The sequence below is a fragment of the Mesoplodon bidens genome (genome assembly GCF_964165515.1).
Source record: "Mesoplodon bidens genome assembly, chromosome: 7".
Classification (NCBI taxonomy): domain Eukaryota; kingdom Metazoa; phylum Chordata; class Mammalia; order Artiodactyla; family Ziphiidae; genus Mesoplodon; species Mesoplodon bidens.
The window spans coordinates 40426376-40446928 of NC_138164.1; the positions used below are offsets into that span (position 1 = coordinate 40426376).

General features: G+C 39.1%; 2 pseudogenes across 2 annotated transcripts in view; one reads left to right on the top strand and one right to left on the bottom strand.

Moving 5' to 3' along the window:
- LOC308620769 (centrosomal protein of 78 kDa-like) overlaps positions 1 to 20553 on the bottom strand; it is a 571052-nt pseudogene that overhangs the window by 413172 nt on the left and 137327 nt on the right. The window lies entirely within an intron of this gene.
- Positions 278 to 19817, top strand: LOC308620078 (centrosomal protein of 78 kDa-like; annotated as a pseudogene). Its single transcript has 9 exons — positions 278 to 299; positions 2325 to 2460; positions 3664 to 3713; positions 5127 to 5257; positions 14307 to 14384; positions 15847 to 16013; positions 17075 to 17246; positions 17569 to 17616; positions 18155 to 19817. The product of its transcript is annotated as a centrosomal protein of 78 kDa-like (transcript).

Consider the following 20553-nt stretch of genomic DNA (forward strand, 5'->3'; position numbering starts at 1 on the left):
ATTATCGGTGAAACGGCTGAGGACGGGCAACGCGAAATCTCGCCAAGAACCGCAGCTCCGAACGCCAGATTCTGCAACTCCGCAGCTCAGGCGGCCTCCGTCCGTTACAGCAGACCTAGCCGAGAAAAAACAGCTGCGTCACCACGCGAGACCGGCAGCTGCTGTGAGTCGCAACACGCCTCGGGCGGAAGTGCGAGCTGCCCCAGCGCGCGCAGGCACAACGTGCGATTAAGCTATCCGGCGTCTTGTCGTCTCGCGAGAACTTAGCCTTAAAGGGATGAAGACTTTCGCCAAGAGCTGTTGGTTTAAAAGTATTTAGAGGAAACGGTTCTAAGAAGGACATGGATTCTCCCGCGCGCCTCCGCTACCCCCTCCGCTAAAGAGAGTGATATTTTAATAATCAAATAGTACATTCAAAGAAGTTAAGATTTGTGATATCACACTAATTAGATATTATTATTAAAAATTTATATCCTATGTAAAGCAATCTTAAAATAGCTACATTGACTTTTGCTATGATATTAGAAATGGAAGGATATATAAATAAAACATGTATATGTACGACGTATTTGGAATTCTGTAAAATTAGTACAGAATAATAGGGCATCATGGAATGAGAACAGTTAAACATTTTTTTTTAGTTAGCATGATTAAACAAAGTGGAAATGTAACTGCAGTATACAAGCTCATTGAGCTCTTTTAAGAGTAATTTTATTTCTTGGGCTTTTTTTTTTGTATTTGCCTCAGTTATTTGGAGACATAGAGGTAAGCCAAATCAGTATCTGGGTATATACCTAGATCCAGGGGAGTATAGGGGTGAAATAATGGTGTGAATTGTGTCACATTTATATTGTACTTATGTATGCCTAATAAAAGATGGGAACTTTTATTACAAATTTTTTAATCTCCTAACAAGAAAAGTGTAATTTTAAAAAATTTTAATACATATATATATATATATATATTTGTGTGTGTGTGTGCGTGTGTGGTACGCGGGCCTCTCACTTTTGTGGCCTCTCCCGTTGCGGAGCACAGGCTCAGCGGCCATGGCTCACGGGCCCAGTCGCTCCGCAGCATGTGGGATCTTCCCGGACCGGGGCACGAACCCGTGTCCCCTGCATCGGCAGGTGGACTCTCAACCACTGCGCCACCAGGGAAGCCCTCCTATATATTTTTAAGAGGCATGTAAATCACAGAGGATCGTGTGGTGATTATCAATAAGCTACACTCTATGAAATATTTGTCCTATATTACCGAATACACTCCATTTTACCCTGCATCCTAATGCTGCTAAAATATAGTAGAAAGCAGCAGCATAGCACAGGGAGATCAGCTTGGTGCTTTGCGATGACCTAGAGGGGTGGGATAGGGAGGGTGGGAGCGAGGCTCAAGAGGGTGGGATATGGGGACATGTGTATGCATATGGCTGATTCGCTTTGTTGTGTAACAGAAACTAACACAGAATTGTGAAGCAATTATACTCCAATCAAGATCTATTAAAATAAATAAATAAAATAACATAAAATATAGTAGCTTTGAAGGATAAATATAACCATTTTAACCTATGATGTTTGTTTTCAGTAAATTCAAATTAAATATTTAAATGTGAATTTTAATATATGGCTTGTTCTAAGTAAAATATTAACACGTAGGTCTAGTTTTTGCAACCAAATGTTTCCTATAAAGATACTTGCCTCTTTACTACTGAAATATAGGGTAAGTCTCCACATTTCACTCTTTCATCCAGTGGGTTTCATTTGTTTTTTTGTGCGTTTTCTATATGAAATCAAAGGAGCAGTGAAGGTTGACAGGCTTATAGGAGGGTAAAATTGACTCACCTACCCCCCAGCAACTTGCAGCCTTATAACTTGTATTGTTTTTCCATAGAAAAATTCATCTTAAATTTAACTTTTGGTCTACTTCTGAAGATTCTGTTTGGCAGAAGTCATGGGTGTATCTGTGTTTCTGTGTCCTTGAGATTCAGAAATGCCAAAGGTGTTCTAAGATTCAGGAAACTTGAGTGTTTCTGCATGATACATAAAATGTATCATACTTTGGGATTTTTTTTAAACTTTTATTTTTGCATTTCTGCACATCTCAATACTTTTGTTTTAGTTAAAATAACTTGTTACTGTAGAGAACTTATGTTTTTTAAAAATGCTGGCTTATGGAAAACCTTTGTACAAAACCGATCCTCTTTTTAATGGGCTTGGCATCGTTGTCAAGTGCCTTTTTGATTCCTTTCGACGTGTGCACGTGTGACATTTGCTCTGTAGACCTTTGGTGCATCTTGATTCCTTCTTTTCATGCTTTGTCAAACGTAGTCTTGGCCGCAAAGAAGCCTGTAAGTAATGGAAGGAAATACTCTGCTGGTAAAGAATGTTACCCTCCTGAAGCGCTACCACCTGGAGTGTCTGGTTTCCGGCCATTGTGTCCTGCAGAAAGTGCAAAAAGCAACAGGTAACCTGTTTGCATTCCCTGTCTTTTTCAGTCATTTAGAGTTCTTTATTTTGGAACTTGTATTATGTGGGTGGTCTCTGGTATTTTGTGTAGAGGAAAAAAGGTAACTCACACATGGCTTCTGCCTAATGAGCCCTCTAAGGAAGAAAAATTAAAAGTAATTGGGAGTTTCAAGTTGTTTCTCAAGTGTCACAACAGAGGTAACTCCGTGGGAGTCTTGAGGAGACTAAAATGATCACCAATTGTGCATGTGAGAGAAGTTTGATTAAAGGCAGGTGTAGTTGAGCGAAGCCCTACAGCACAGAAGTAGGAATTTGGATACGTATGAATGGGAAAAAAGACATTTTAGGCATGGGAAATAGTTTAATGCAGAATGGATGAAAAATGTGCATTAGACCTATTCTAAATCAACTGGCTTATTAACTCAGTAAGTCAGATTTAGTGAGTCAAACTAGCATTAGCTGATTTCTTATCCAGGGGATAGCTGTTCATAGTAATTTTTGTCACAGAACAGTAAATAAAATGGTTGAATTATAGCTTTAGGCTTGCTAAGTGAAATAGATGGCTCTAGATGATCTTCAGGTGACATACTTGGTAGTAATCAGGAAATTGGGGATTAACAATTGCTTAAGAAAACAAAGAGAATTGATTTTAAATAGTACTTGAAGTAGTTACTGTGTAAAATATCTGTTCAGTTGCTCATGTTAAATGGATGTTTCTAATCCCCACTGGACAACCGACTACTTTTTTGCAAATGGTAATGTGAATTGCTGTTGCATAAACTATAGTGTTGAATCCCCAGTGTTTGCACTTGAGTTTCACAGCTCTGTGGTTTCCTGTCTTCTTCCTGAGACACTTAATCGCAGGTCCATCCTCCTCACACAGGGGGGTAAAACAGGGGGGTAAATTAGAGAACGATTAATATCACCATTTAAAGAAGTGAGACTGAAATCTCAACCATCCTGAACATAGGAGCTGAAGGGGCCTCTCAGCAGTTCAGAGAGTGATTACCAAGCCAGTAGGCTGAATTCTGTTCTGTTTTCTCCGTAGCAGAGCCCTCCAGGTCCTTGTTTTGAGCTTATTTATTTTTATACACAATTCTGTATGGATACTGTTCATACTACTAAATAGTTGTATTAACTGGGTTTAACTGGTGATGTATTTACATGAAGATCTAACTTCGTTTTGTTGCTATCTTTTTAGGGGCTTTCTATTCATCAAAGCTCGTGATGTATGTAATCAGTTGGTGGTGTGTAGCTATCATATTTATGATATATAGGGCTTGAATTGGGAAAGGTGGATGGTCATTCTTCTTGCTTTTTAAACTGACAGAGCCTTACATGAAGCATTTCCCTCTCTGAAATAAATCCATGTAAAACATGTTTGGTCGCTCTCCCAATGCAACTGTGTAGTTGTGTGGATTTAGTGCACACCTGGCAGCCTTGTGGTTATGTCTGTAAACAAGGAAGCCTGTTTTCCAGTCCGCAAATCAGCTGTTACCCAGTGAAACGAACTTGACTGCCATTTCTGACCCCTCACATGGAGCTGTCATACTCAAGAATGTTCACATGTTTTCAAGAAACGTTGTTTGCGGGCTATATGTACAAATTCCTGATCTGAAAGCCAATATAAAGCAACATCTCCCAAACCTCTGCTCTCTCACCAAGACCACACACATTCCCTCGCTTATGGCCTCGTGGCAAGCTAATACTGTCAGTATCAGACTCTCCTTCCCAGTGGTCTTGGGAGACTGCATAGTTGCTCTGTGAAAGGCACCACTGCTGAGGTTGAGAGAAGAGCATCTTGGGTGTCAGTCCTGGCCTTGCATTCCCAGAGAGAGGGGTGTGCACCTCGTTCTCCTGTTAGGGTTTTCCTATGCTGCAGGGTTTGCTGCTTGTTGTCAAAATGATGTCCTAGTGACTTGTCTTCTGCGTGGTTATATAATCCCAGCACACTTCTTTATGATCTGTAAACTTTTATGGGGTTGTGGCCAGGTCAGTTTTTAAATGTTTGGAAATGTCCTATTGAACAACATTGCAGTGGCAGTGAAGCTTGCTGGGAGAATTGTTGCCCTAGTTTTGGCTTAAGGGTGGTGAGAAGATGAAATTTTTGATGGGTCAGTTTTAGTTGTGTATGTGTATGTGATTTATTTTTTTAAATTCTAATGTCTATTATTCACAGCTTAGATATGTTGACTTCCTGATTATTCATCAGTCCCTTTACTGATGTATTTTCCTCTGAAAAACTACATTTTCTTCCAGACTGTTTTTGTCTGATGGTGAAGAATAAATTTTTCATTTGCAGTATAAAGTTGATCTGAGAAAAAATGTTTACCTTGGATCTTCACTTGGCTTCTGTGAAAGAAACGTAATAAAATAATATGGGCAATTCCCATTACTAATCCTAACCACGTACAACAGAGGTCTGTACAGTAACATAGCAAAAATAAGTTCCTGTACTTTTACTTAGTCATTGCCTGTTTTACACTAAAGAGCAGTGAGAGACATTTATAAAGAATGATACCTCAGATCACTTTTGTTAAATGTCCTCTAATATTTGGATATTTGGTATCTGGCTTGTGTTGTCTTTTATACAATCTTGTCTTCTTTCTTTGCACTTTAGTTTAACAACTCTGTGGTTTCCTATCTTCTTCTTGTGACACTCAGGTCCATCAGAATTTCCTGTGACTGTGACAGTAGAGAGTCCTTCCTCCTCAGAAATCGAAGAGGTCGACGATTCCTCAGAACGTGTTCAGGAGGAGCCAGAGAAAATCCGTTTGAAACAAGAAGCATTGCAGGTACAAAGTTATCACTTTAAAGCTATAGAGAAGATTATTTTTCAAACGGAAGGCTGATTGCAACGCAGCACAGCTTGTGTGAGGGTTCTGTTTTCTCCTCCCACCTGCATTGTATCCCCTTGAATGGTTCCTTAAGCTTAGACCAAGGTGAATGGTGGACATTTGAACTCTAAGAAACTAAAATCAAAACATGTCGTTAGTAATATATTTTCCTTTGCTTAGAAGCATAGTATTTTAGATTTAGGGAGAAGCTTAGTGATCATAAGATAAGGAAATTGAGTTCTGAATGAATACAGTCAGCTGATTCAGTGCTCTTGTTTTACAGATGAGAAAATAGACAGTTCTAGTTGAACTCTCTTTTTATAAGAGGAAAATATGGCCTCATTTTAAATAAAAGTAAAGTTGAAAAAAGTTTTGATGTTGATATTCTCCTTTCCTAAAATCAAAAATATCAAGAAGCTACATTCTATTGCCAAATAAACCTGACCTCTAATGTCATTCCATACTTTTGTTTGTATGGACAGAAAAGAAAAATTGATTTTTATAAGAAATTTTTGCACCTCAAAATTAATATATTTATTTTATTTCAACTTTAATGCAGAGCTGAACATTTCTAGTAAATAAAGGAACACCATTTGGGGGGGACCTTGTCTTTGTGCTACAAAGTCCATGTTTAATTTTTTAAAATTATTTAATATGATTTTCTCTTCGTATGAAACATGACACTTGACAGGTTTCAGAACTAATTATCCCATTATTGTAGGACTACGGGAACTACTCTTTGATTTTCAAAAGAGAAAGTTAGATTTTTATTTTTTAATTAAAAATAATGATAATATAGAGAAATTTTAAGAAAAGAACTTAGAAAATTATGAAATGTTAGAGTAGGAGAAATGTATAGTTCATGTAGAGTTACTCCCTTTCGTTTTATAAATGCGCACCTACAATTTGTAGAACGTAAGTGGTTTATTAGTAAATGGCAGAGTATGACTAGACCCTAGAGCATCTAACCTGCATTCCTTGTTATTTTAGATGTGGTGTATTCATTTCCTTCACGAATAGACCATGAGATTGTATTTGTAAAAGCAGTAATAGACAGTGGGGAAGTCCAAGAAGTTTAAACACTGGGACCACAGAATAGCAGATTCAGAATGCACTGAGAACCCTTTTAGCTCTTCTCTGTTTTGACAAGACACTACAATGATGGTATCAAAGTGTTTAAGTATATATGCACACAACTATCAAGAGATTTCAACATAGTTTTGAAAGAAGACAGGTGGAAGAGTGTGAAACTGAAGCAGTAGAACAGAGGAAAAGCATCACCTAGAATATGCACAGGGACCACGTGCAACTGAGGAGGATTCTGACCCCACCTGAAAAAGTAGCCCCATGCTCAGGTGCGCATGTAGGAGAGAGGGTGGAGTTAGTTAAAAGTGTGACCAATAGGGGAGCTCATTGAAGGGATGTGTTTGGAGGAGTGGACTCCCTGCCCCGCCCTAACCCTCCTGAAATGAGATGATTTCATTTTGAAGACAGTGAAACTGGCGAGAACTGGGGCAGCTACTGTGAGTTTTTACACCCTAGAAAACTGTTTTTGGGGGAGATCCTGTTACAGTTACTCCCCGCTTCTTCCTGCATAAGAAGCCAATCAATCGTTGACTTCAGGGAGCTTTCTGCGCTCATTCTTAAATAGAAAATAAGTGTCATTTGCCTGTTAGTTGAGTAAAGCTTACAACATGAGAGAGGGGGAAAGAGTGCAAACATATCCTAGTAGGACCAGGGACAATTTAGGGCACAGAATAATTTAAGAAAAAACCCTAATTAGCATCCTGAGAGAGGTTTAAAAAGAGCTAGCAACTATAAAATAAGACTAGGGTATTAATGAAAAGGAGAATGGTCAGAAAGCAAGAGAGGTCTCCTGGAAATGAAAATATGGTTGCTGAAATAAATTCAGTAGGAATTTAAAAAATTTCTCAGTATATAAAAAAGAAAGACACAATGGAAAATGTGATAGAAATATGTTAGAGAGGCTGCATCTGGGAGATCCCACATGTTACTATTAGAAAGTCCAGACCCAGAAAAAAAATGGAGGGAAGCTGTCAAAGGGCAACGAAATTCCCCACAGCTGAAAGTAGACATCAGGCCTCAGATTGAAAATAGTTATGCAAGATGAGTAAGAATAGACTCATACCTAGGCACCCTTCATTGTGAAACTTTCAAATACTTAAAAAATAAATTAAAATAGAATAAAATACTGAGAGGATACATCCATTCCAGAGAGAAAAATACTGGTCACCTAAAAAAAAAGGTTACAATCTGACTTTATCATACTTGTCATGAGCACCATGGATCCTGGAAGGCATTAGAAAGATACCTCCAAAGTTTTTCAGGCACATAATTTTCACCCTAGGGGTTTGTATCCAGCCAAACTATCAGTCATAAGTGGAGGCTGAAGAAGATATTTTGTACCCAAAGAAATTTGAAAAATTGACCTCCTGTGCTACACCTTAAGCTATTTATAGACATAATCCAGCAAAATGAGGCAATAAACCAAGAAGGAAGGTAATAGGGGATTCAGTACAGATTGCAGCTTGTCTAGAGTGGAGAGGCTTCTATTGATTGTGTGATTGAGAGCTTAGAAACACCTTGAGGCATATCGTACTTACTAGGTGTTAGGCACTGTTGGAAGGGAGGAGGGAGAGGAAGAGGAGAAGGAACTTGAACTCCAGAGGAGAAAAGGCTATACGGACATAAAGCTGAAGCACACTGAACTATGGTTGATTTTTAACCTACTATTGGTGAGGAAGGGAAGAATCCACTTCAACTTGACACTATAGATGTCCCCCTTTTCAGTGACACACAGGGGTAATGACCACCTATCTAATTTGTTGTCCAAACCGGAACTTGTCCAAACTCCTTACACTTCAATAGTGTAAGGAGGCACTCTAATGCTGTAACATCAGGACAACAGGTATAAACTGGAACAGCCCAAGGCGGCTTGGGGTATGTGGTCACCCTGCACAAGGGCAGTGACACTGGCACAGTATGGAACGAGGTATAGTCTATACACAGAGACACAGTACATATGCAGTGGGCAATATTAATTTCATTGTAATAATGGCAATACTGTCTTGGTTTGCAGCTTTTATTGCCAACTTGCATGTAATCACAAATAACTAAAGTAAACTATACTTAGTATGTATTAGTATTAACTTGGTATGTACTGAAATGTATTGTGTACTAGTATGTACTTAGCATATATTAGGCTCTAAGTGTTTTTGCATATATTAACTCATTTAATCCTCTGAATAGCCTTATGAGGTTGGTGCTAATATCATTCCCACTTTTGAGAGCAGGAAGCTAAGTCAGGGAAGGAACTTGCCCAGGCTGTACCTAATTTAAGGTTGGATCGAGGCTTTGAGTTTAGGCTCTCTGCCTGTTCTCTTAAACCTTACTCCGTACTGACTCTCAAGTAACAGAAGACTTAACTGCACATAGAACAGAATATAAATTTCAACTTTGACAACGTAACAGCTGGGTTTGGAAGGTAGACAGGAGGTAGAAAAAAGGGAAGATGGTAAGAATGTCCTCATTTTACAAAGCGTGATGTTGAGAGAGCTTCTAGTTGATCAACAATGTAGGTTTTTAAGTATATGACTACAAGTCAAAGAGATCATGAGCAGTGGAATAACTCATGATGACATAACTTTACTGAGCAGTGTGGACATAGGAAAGAGTGTAGAGGAACTAAACCCTTACTTATTAGTAAGTTAGAAAGTGAACAGATAACGCCTCCAATTTAGTGAGAAAATAGTCATGTAAGAGTATTACTTGGACATGGAGAAGAATTCAAAATAACAATAGTTGGACCTCCCTGATGACGCAGTGGTTAAGAAACTGCCTGCCAAGGCAGGGGACACGGGTTCGAGCCCTGGTCCGGGAAGATCCCACATGCCACGGAGCAGCGAAGCCCGTGCACCAGAACTACGGAGCCTGTGCTCTAGAGCCCGTGAGCCACAACTACTGAGCCCATGTGCCACAACTACTGAAGCCTGCGCGCCTAGATCCTGTGCTTCATAACAAGAGAAGCCACCGCAATGAAGAGTAGCCCCCACTCGCCGCAACTAGAGAAAACCTGCACGCAGCAACGAAGACCCAATACAGCCAAAAGTAAATAATAATAATAAAATAATAAAAAATAACAATATTTGATGTAAACCTCATAAAAAAGGAAATCCATACAGCCAGTAAACACAGAAAAGTGTACGACTTCATGAAGTAATAAGTGAAAAGTGAGTCAAAACCAAGGAAACTACATGTCAATCAGATTGACAAATACATAAATAAAAAGTCTGGTAGTATCAGGTATTGTAGACCTGAAGTACTATGGGAATCTTCTACCCTCTTTATACTGGAGTATAAATCGACACAACTACTTTGGAAAGCATTTAGCACTCTCCATCAACTGAAGGTATATAAATAGCCTGTGAGCCAGCAGCCCTCACCCCCGCCCTGTGTAAATGCACCAGAATAACGGGTACAGCAGGATTCCTGTCCATGATTTGCATTAGCACAAACTGAAAACAAACCAAATGTCCATTAAGAGTCAAAAATTAAATAAATGATGTGTATTTGTACAGTGGGAAAACTATCCAGCAATAAAATTGAATGAACTAGAGCTACAGGCAGCAATGTGGATGAATTTTTTAAACCAACGTTGAGAGAAAGAAATAAGATAGAAAAGACTTCATATACTATGATCCTGTACATAAAGTTAGATGTTGACACAACTAAACTCTTTTGTTAGGGATGCATGCAGGTTAAAGGAAATGACTGTCAAGAAGTGAGGTTGGTGTTTAACCGGGAAGAGGGAAGGAGCTTGTGATGAGAAAAGGATATGGGGGGTTTTTGCGATGCTGACAAGTATCAATACTTTCAGCTTCGAGTAGTGCTTATGTAAGTATTCTCTTTTTCTTTGTCACATTGACAGTTTTGTTCTGTGCACTTCTCAGTACACATATCGTATTTTACAATTAAAAACTGCATAAAGAATCGGTCGCTTCTTGAGTGCTGGATGTGGGAGTGGGATGAGACCGTTTCATTTGAAGCCCTTCACTACTGTTTGCATTCGCATGTTCATTCATTCAGCATTAATTGCACATATTCTATGTACCAAGCACTCTTCTAATTTTATATGTGTTTTAACTCATGTAATTCTCACAAGAGCTCTGTAATATGGGAGCTTATCTCCATTTTATAGATGAGGAAGTTGAGGCCTAGAGTTATAGAACTTGTCCAAGGTTATGTAGCTAATGGGTAGTGCCAGGCCCATTTGCCTCAGAGAATCTGAATATTTACAATATAATCTAAAAGAGAAATTTAATGACTAATTATAAGCAAAAAAATTGCACATTAAAGAAGATGACAAGTTTTCATCTATCCAGTTAGAGAAAAACACACAGTCTGTCTTTCACACACGTACATCTTATATGTACGTGTGTGGCGGGGATTTTCCTTATTAAGCAATTATTTATTGACCGTCTACGTTGTGCTAGGCACAGGTGCTGGGGATAAACACTTAATAAAATACACCCCCTATCTTCAAATAACTTGCACTCTAAGTGAGGAAGTAAGCCAACAGTTATAGTAGAGGTTATATACCAAGTGATACATCGCTGATGGCAGTGTAAAATCTCAGAAATCTTTTGGAAAGAAGTCTGGAGATAGGTAGCTCAGAGCCTTAAAAATGTTCATTTGCTTTGATCTCAAACTCATTTTTATGGATTTATTGTAAGAATGTTATTCTCAATATGGAAAAAAGCCTTCATGCATAAAAACGGTTATTTTGTCTGATAATACTGAAAAGTTGGAAAGAATTTAAATGTGTAAAATGGTTAACCAGTAAACCCACTCAGTGGAATATTTTGTAGCCCGCACAAAAAAATCAAGGTTATGAATCCCCTGATTATATGAGAAATGATTGATTTCAATGTTAAATGGAGAAAAGTTGAACATAAAATTTGATATCCAATATGATGGGAGCTTTGCCCCAGAAAAATCACCCTAGCCGGTGTACAGAAGGGTGGAATGGAGAGCAGATGGAAGGAAGGAAAATTATTCCAAAGCCTTATCATTAGTCTTACTTAAGTAATAGAATATCAAGCAATTTTACTTTCTAACTTTTTTGGTTCCATATTTCCATGTAAGGGACATGAATTCTGAATATTTTGTAGGAGGAGGGTACACTTTTTCACAAAAATTGAACACTGTGTTCTAATTCCCTCCATTAGAGGGAGAAACTGTTGCATGTAATTGCACTTTGATGTGCTATTTAGAACCAGTCAGGAATTTTAGTCTACTTTCCTCTGACCGTGCTGAGGGTTTTTTGTTTTTTTGTTTATTTGTTTAGAATTTCTTTGAAATCAGTTTTAGAAGATTGACTAAACCATTATATTAAAAGTAGAGGAATTTTGCAATTTTTTCCCCTTTTTCCCCATTGAAAACTTGACTGGCTTTAGTAATGAAACATTAAAGAATTTGAAGTTCTTAGACTGTCAATTTTTTAAACATGTTCTGAATATAAAAATATATGTTCATTGAGCAAATGTTTGAAAACAATGAATAACTTCTTGAAGGAAATAAAAGCCACCTCTGCATGTACACACACCTAATCTGTTCTTTTGTCTTAAAAAAGTATCAGAAATATTTTGCCATGTCACTAACTACTCTTCTACATCAGAGAATTTGATTAAGCTTATGCATCATCTCCCAGGAAAAACGCACAGATATATTTTGAATGTAGCACTCCTGAAGCCCATTCATGAGCTCTGGTTGAGACCTCTTGTCATTCTTAGTGGCTTCATAGAGCATTCCTTCAGACGATGAGCTGTTTTTATTTAAACCAGTCCCAATTCGGAGGCTCTTAGCTTTCTTCTAGGGTTTGGTTATCAACAATCTTATGACATCATGTTGGTAGATAAATCTTTGCCCACATCTTTGATTTCCTTAGGGTAAACTCCTGATGTAGGATTGTTGTTAGGTACCAAAAGCTACTCTCCAGAAAGTGATACCAGCTCCTCTCCCAATGATGGCAGGTAATAGAGTTCCTCATTCTTTAAGTGATTGTTCAAAGCAGTTAACATGTATAAATATACCTTACTGTTTTCATAAGTATAGGTATTATGATTGTTTATCACTGCATAAGAAACCACCCCAAAACAGTGGCCTAAAACAATGACAATCATTTATTTTGTTCACGAACCTGGAGGTTGAGTAGAATATTAATTCTTTTACTACACTCTTACTGACTGAAAACAATACCTATTTGACTAGCTCAGAGTTCTGTAGGTCAGAAGTCCAGGCACAGCGTGACTGGGCTTCCTGCTCAGATACACACGGGAACATGTGGGTTCCCTCCTGAGAGTGTTAAAGCACGTGAAATTTAAGTGTAAGATATTGAGCCCCAAACGTTGGATGTTCACCATAGTTTGTGTGGGCCACAGAGCTGAAATCAAGATGTCAGTCTGGCTGTGTTAGCGTCCAGAGGCTCTGGGAAAGAATGCCTACAGGCTTCTTCCGGCTTGTTGGCATAATTCAGATTCTGGAGTTGCAGGACAGAGGTCCCCATTTCCTTGCTGGCTGTCAGTCGGGGGAGAGTTTCAGCTCCTAGAGGCCTCTCGCTTGCCTTCTCTGCCGCAGCATTGGACTTCTTCAGAGCCAGCAATGGAGAGTCTCCCTCTTGTCCATTTTGTACTTCAATTCAGGAAGAGTTCAGGTCCTTTTCGTGGGGTGCCTGAGTAGGCCACATCCACCTAAAGTAATCTCCCTATCTTAAAAGATCAACTGATTTTGAACCTTAATTCCATGTGCAAAATCCCTTCACTACAGCACCTACATTTAGAGTTTGATTGGATAAGTGGAAGGTTTGTGTACTTCAGTAAGTGGTCATCTTGGAGGCTCTGTCAGAATTCTGCCTATTGCAAGCAGTGTCCCCACTTCAAGGACCGAAGTGTCTTAGTTCCTAAAACTCCTAAGATAGTTTATCAGTGTTCATTTTATTTCAGTGACCTTGGTGAAGGGAAGACTACCACCGCCGTGAGCAGGAATGGCAGCCAGCTTCCTGAGTCCACAGTGTGGCTCTGCTACTTAGTGGTGTGACCTTGGCTGTGCTGCTCTACTTACTCTACTTCTCTGCCTCTGTTTCCCTCATCTGTAAAATAACATGGAGTTAGTGATCGTTCTTTCCTCGTAGGGTTTTTTGTTTTATAAATTTATTTTTGGCCGCGTTGGGTCTTCGTTGCTGCTCGCCAGCTTTCTCCAGTTGCGTCGAGCGGGGGGCTACTCTTTGTTGCGGTGCGGTGGCTTCTCTTATTGCGGAGCACAGGCTCTAGGCACGCAGGCTTCAGGAGTTGTGGCACGTGGGTTCTAGAGCGTAGGCTCGGTAGTCGTGACGCACAGGCTTAGTTGCTCTGCGGCATGTGGGTTCTTCCTGGACTAGGGCTCGAACCCGTGTCCCCTGCACTGGCAGGCGGATTCTTAACCACTGTGCCAGTAGGGAAGCCCCCTCTTAGGGTTTTGATGATTCGATTATTTAATACCCAGGGAACTCCAGGAACAGTGCTTGACTGTAAATTGCTTTAAAAGTGATTACTTTTTTAAAACATGCTTTTGAATCTGCAATTATGCAATTCAGGTATGCTAAGCAGGTTCGTTAATAGGACTTCCTGCTATAAAGAGACCCACAAATAAAAATAGAATTTTTCTTTCTTGGTCGTAACTTCTTATTTCTGACTTACTATGTTATATGCATATGCCTTTTATGGTGGCCTGCCACAAATTTATGTTGGAAAGAGTGGAATTTAAATAAATCTTTGCAAATTGGATAGATTTTGATCATTCATTTCACTGGCATGGTATAATATGACCAGTAGCAGACTAAAATCTGAGTTCACTTCTGGCTCTGCCCCTAAATCCTGATGAGACCAATAGCTGGAAAGGGTTTTGGATATTATACTATGAATTACTTATAATATTGACTCTGTTTGTTTAGGAAACCCTGGAGGAGTGCCTAAAGCAGTTAAAGGAGGAAAGAGTAATAAGACTGAAGGCTGATAGACGAGTCAGTGAGGTAAACACGTTTCATCTGCTTTTGAGAGTGTTTTGGTTTTATTTTGATTTGATTTTAAGCCATATACACATATTTTGTAAGCTTTAAAACTGTAATATGTTGCAAATCGGTGGTATCATATGGACTTTTGCATTTACTGGTATTTAGTGATCATATGATCTATATTCCAGAAAGCATGTTTTTAAAGATGTGAAAAGCTCGTTTTGTGTATGTGTGTGTGTGTGTGTGCTTTTATATGACATTAGCTTATTTCCTGTTCATGATTCTTTGATTCAAGAAGGCACTTTCTGTGCATGTATTGTATATACAGTAACATAAAAGACATGATGAGACTCTCCTGGCAATGAATTAGGAAAGTGAATCATTTAAATAAATTTAAGATATTGGAAAACTTCTAAGAATGCAATGAAAGATAAAAATATATACTATGAGAATTACATTAGGTAATGTGCATGAAAGCAGGGCATAATCTAAAAAGTTCTATCTAAATATAATTTATCACAGGGTGAGTGTAGGGAGGAATTTTTAAAAGTGCATCCAGTGGATTGGCAGACACTCATTCAATAAATGTTGAGTACCTGCTCATGTAAGGCAAAAGGGGCATCATAAACATTAACGGCCTTTCTGAGAAATACGAGAGTTGAGCTTACAGGGGGTTTTAAGTGCGTAGATGCTGAGCGGAAGGGGAAGAGTGCACGGGGGTGAATATGTTGAAGAAGCCAAAGAAAATATTGGTGATCGTACATTTAATAAATTGGGTTGGGTATGATTTAGGACTTTTAAACGTAAGCATTAGATATTTTACTCACTAAAGTTAATTCTTAACATTCATCAGAGTTGTAATATGTTTTGTTCAAATCAGATTCTATAATTCACTTTCTAATTTAAGGGAAACTTAAAGCAGGTCATTTTCTAATGTGGAATGAGGCTCCATTATGAATTGAACCAGTTAGAAATGTGATCTTTTGTGAAAGATCATTAATAAAACGGTAACTTGGGTTTATTTATATACCACCTAAGTGTTATATAGGAAACTTTGTTGGGTGCCTGTGGGCTTTGGTTATTATGTGATATGGTCTCTGTCTTTACTGGCGGAGGGTTACATTAATTATAAAATAATTACATTTTGAGTGTTTTAGTTTTGTTCCTTGAAACTAGGCAAGACTACTTTTTCTTTGTTTGTTGTTTTTTGGGTTTTTTTTTGCGGTATGTGAGCCTCTTACTGTTGTGGCCTCTCCCGTTGCGGAGCACAGACTCCGGACGCACAGGCTCAGCGGCCATGGCTCACGGGCCCAGCCGCTACGCAGCATGTGGGATCTTCCCAGAGTGGGGCACGAACCCGTGTCCCCTGCATCGGCAGGCGGACTCGCAACCACTGCGCCACCAGGGAAGCCCAAGGCAAGACTACTTTTGATGACAATGAGAAAAAATCATGTCAGACGTTTTCAGTCTTCTTGTATAGCTGGAACATGAAAATGCCCAGTTAAGAAACACAACTTTCTCTTTGTCTGAAGCCCTTCATGCCCACTCATTGACAAGCATGATCCTGGATGATGAAGGTGTTTGGGGCAGCACTGAGAATTCTTTTCAGAAGTTCCATGCTTTCCTGGTTCTCCTTAAAGATGCTGGGTTAGTTCATTTCTCTTCATGGCATTCTTCTCTTTGCGACTCTAATGGTAGTTTGCTGAGGAACTGGAGCAATTTTCATCACTTACGTGGCTATATTTAGCCAAATTTAGTGTAATTATAGGTAATATAGTTGACATTTTAAAATGAGGAATTAAATTTTTTAAGAAATGCAAATAGGGAAGCCTGCTTTGGTAGAGTGGGGAGCCCATTATAAAAGAGTAACCTGTAGACAGAGTAATTAGTAGGTATAGTTGTTTTGTAAAGACTAAATTAAAGGCAGTTTTCATTGAAAATAGTCGGGAATGCATAAGAATTTTCCTATCTTTCACTTCTTTTGCTTGTTTGATAAGTTTGAATTAAAGTTATCTTTGCCTTAGACATAAAAATGATTATTAATCTGCAGGGGAGATATAGGTCAGTGGTTCTCAACCGGGAGCAATTTTGCTGAAAGAGGGAAGTGGAGATTGATAGTTGATGGAGTGGTGTTTTGTCAGTGAATGAATTGGTGTTGGTGTTGGGAAGGAAGGAACAAACACATTCTTGGAAACTGGAGGAAAGGTGGTAAAGAAGTGTAGGAATGGAGGTGTGACAGGCAGTGGACAGGGTGCATGGAACATATTGAAGCTTCTAGTGAGACAGTGGGATGTCTCCTAGAGGATGAATCTGGAAAGGGCTGAGGATTTGGGGGAGAGAGAGGCTTGTAGTCTGGAGTAGGATGTTAGCTTTTAAGATTTTAGAAGTAGGGCTTCCCTGGTGGCGGGGTGGTTGAGAGTCCGCCTGCCGATGCAGGGGCTATGGTTTGTGCCCAGGTCTGGGAGGATCCCGCATGGCGCGGAGCGGCTGGGCCCGTGACCATAGCCGCTGAGCCTGCGCGTCCGGAGCCTGTGCTCCGCAATGGGAGAGGCCACAGGAGTGAGAGGCCCGTGTACCGCAAAAAAAAAAAAAAAAAAAAAAAAAAAAGATTTTAGAAGTATTTCATGATTGTAAGTCTGGGGAAATCTAAACTGCTCTTCTGTGATTATAATAACCTTCGTCTTTTCTCCTTTCCTCCTCTCGTCTAGGCTTGGGCAGTTGGCCACAATGGCTGGTATAGATCAGTCAGATTTTCATTTACTAGGTCGTCCCCAGATGAATTCTCCTGTTAGTAGTCCACCTAAAGAAGAAAAGAAGGCACTTGAAGAAGGAAAATCAGAATCAAAACAGGGTGCCCCATAACAAATGCAAAATAGCCAAGTAAATGGACAGAACAGCACTTAATGATTCTAAGAGTGATTAGCAAAAAGGAAATGACCAAGTCAGCGAGAAAACAATAACGATCAGTCTCTAATAGTTCACATGCCCGGGAGCTAGAAGACTCTGGAATCCTTTCCAAATCTGAGATTAGTAAATGTGGGCCCATTTCATGATACTGTACTTTTGTAAATAAGGAGACTGGAAGTTCTTGAGAAAATTTATGAGTTAAAGCAAACTATCCTTAATGAAGAAAGAAGACATTAGAGAAAATATTCCAGATTTTAAATTGTATAAATGTCTATTCTGTTCATATTTTATCTAGGTTTCTATTTGTATGCAGTCAGCTTACAATGAAGGAACACTAATGAAGGTACACATACTGATATAATTTTTAAAATAAGTAGTCCAGACATAGCTAATAGGTAACATATTAGAGTGACTCACCTGGTTATGGGAATGGGAGGGGAAAACCTGTCAGCTTTTCCTCCAGCCTTACTTGGAGCCCCCATCAGCCCATCTCAGAGTGGTCTTGGGAACTGACAGCTTGAGAACACAGTCTGGTCACAAACTATATACGGTTTACATGTGCCTGGAGGATAGAAAAGACATTAATTACCTTACAGAATAGGGTTTTATTTTTAGTGAGGGAAAGGAAATGGGTAACAACTACCCCAATCACCAAAGTCTGAAAACGTAGCGGACATAGCCTTGGATATAGCTAGGTTAAGCTGAGAATCACTTGGCAAGATATAATTACAAAAAAAACTGGCTCTGAAATCTTCTGATTAATCAATTGACTGTGTTAATAATAAGATTACAGAGTAACATTGAAGTTTTGAACTCTACTTTTTAATGGTTGGCTTTGTTCATCACTGAATTTTTGTCTTGTCTTTTGTCTTCCCCTCCACTTTCCGAAAATTACAGGTGATGCTAGGATTCCTTTGCCTCTCGACTCCTTCCGTGTCCCAGCGTCTACTCAGGAGGCCTTAGAAACTTCCAAAGACAACCTGGGGGTCCCAGTCACAGAGCAGCGGTAGGAGTCTTTTGAAGATTTCATTGCTAGAACATATTCTCCTTCAGCAGACGTCATTTCTGGAACTGGAAGTCAAAGAAAAGAAGAGGAATTATCTAGAAATAGCAGGTCTTCTTCAGAGAAAATGAGCAAAGCAGGTGAATAGACCAAAAAATACTCTGCTAAGAAACAACCTGGGAAGGACCTGCATTCCTGCTCTGACTCACCTGTAAAGCAGAAAAGCAAAGGAATTGGGCAAAATAATTCTTTGGTTAATAAACCAATTAAAAGTGAGTCTTCGAGAAAACACATTTCTGTTAAGAAAGAGAGTAGAATAGTGACTGTGTCATCAAAGACAACTAAAAGTAAACTCAGTCTACTAGAACAGTCTGAAAGTGATACTCTTGGATCTGATTGTGAATTTCAAGAAAGCATCCATACTCTATCACACCTAACGTAGGTCTAAATCTTTTAAAATTATGTTTTTGCCTTCAAATTTTCATAAATTACTTATGTTATTATTATAGCATATGGTGTTTTCAGTTACTTGACTGGAAGCCATTAGAGAAAGATTTTTTTATCTATACTTTTTTATTATAATGAAAGTTTGGGTGTACTTTTCCTTGTAACACTTTGCACCATTCATTCAGCTAGTGTTTACTGAGGGCTTCATATGTACAGTACTTTTCTGGGTGCTGTTGCTTTCAGCAGTGAACAAAATAAAGCCTTTACTCTCCTGGAACTAGCACTCTGTGGTGGCAGAAAACATAAACAACAAAGCAGGCTAAGGGTTAAAAAGAGATGGGAATAATAAATGGAATAGTTTTACCATTTGGTTAAACATCAAACTATTATAAATCACACGGCCAGAAGCCATTGACATATTTTAATTCATAATAACCAGAGAGCCTCAAACATTTACCAAGGCACTTAACCGTGTTTATGGATTACAGCAACGCTCTGAGGTAGGGAACTCTTACCATCCCCATTTTATAGATGAACAGTCTGAGGAGACATTATGTGAGTTGCCCAGAATTACACAGCTATAAGTAAGTGGGAAGTTGCAATGTGACCCGAACCCATGCTTTTTTTTTTTTAATGTATGGACTTTATTATCTTTCATTTGTTTCTGATTTATGTGAATTTTTTCTTTAAAGATTTTTTATGCTGTCAACCATTTTTAAAGTGTTTATTGCATTTGTTACAGTATTGCTTCTGTTTTATATTTTGGTTTTTTGGCCTCAAGGCATGTGGGATCTTAGCTCCCCGACCAGGGATTGAACCCTCACCCCCTCCATTGGAAGGCAAAGTCTTAACCACTGGACCACCAGGGAAGTTCCCCTTATGTGACTATTTTTCTGGCAATTTTTTTAAATTTTATTTTTTATTGACATACACTTGAATTACAGTGTTGTGTTAATTACTGCTGTACAGGAAAGTGACTCAGTTACACATTTATGTACATTCTTTTTCATATTCTTTTCCATTACGGTTTATCACAGGATATAGGATATAGTTCCCTGTGCTCTACAGTAGGAACTTTTTGGGGTTTTTTTAAATACATGCACTTTTTAAAAATAAATGCATGTATGTATTTATTTTTGGCTGTGTTTGGCCTTTGTTGCTGCACTCGGGCTTCCTCTAGTTGAGGTGCACATGCTTCTCATTGTGGTGGCTTCTCTTGTTGCAGAGCACGGGCTCTAGGTGCCTGGACTTCAGTAGTTGTGACATCCGGCTTAGTTGCTCTCTGGCATGTGGGATCTTCCCGGACCAGGGCTTGAACCCATGTCCCCTGCATTGGCAGGCGTATTCTTAACCACTGCGCCACCAGGGAAGTCCCATGTAGGACCTTTATGTTTATCCATCCTGTATATACACCAGTTTGCATCTGCTAATCCCAAACTCCCAATCCAACCCTCTCCCACCCCCTCCTCCTTGGCAACCGCTAGTCTATTCTCTATGTCCCTGTTTATGTTTCTGTTCACACATAGGCTGTAACCAGGCTCTTAATTACTTTGTTATCCTGTTCCCTTGTTAAGAAGGGTTTAAGGAAGGCACAGAGAGAAGCCAGTGACCACTAGAAGTGCAAAAACAGTGGGGCTGTCAGAAAGCACACCTGTCTCCTTCCCCCATTGTGAGCAGAATTTTTAAACGGCAGAGTATGTAAGAGTATGTGATGACACATCTCTGGATTAAATTATTTCTCCCTGGTAAAACATGTACAGGTAAGTCTTTAGTTCAATCAGAGTGAAAGGTGAGATCAGAGAAAAGCTGGAGTGTCAGATTTCTTGTAGA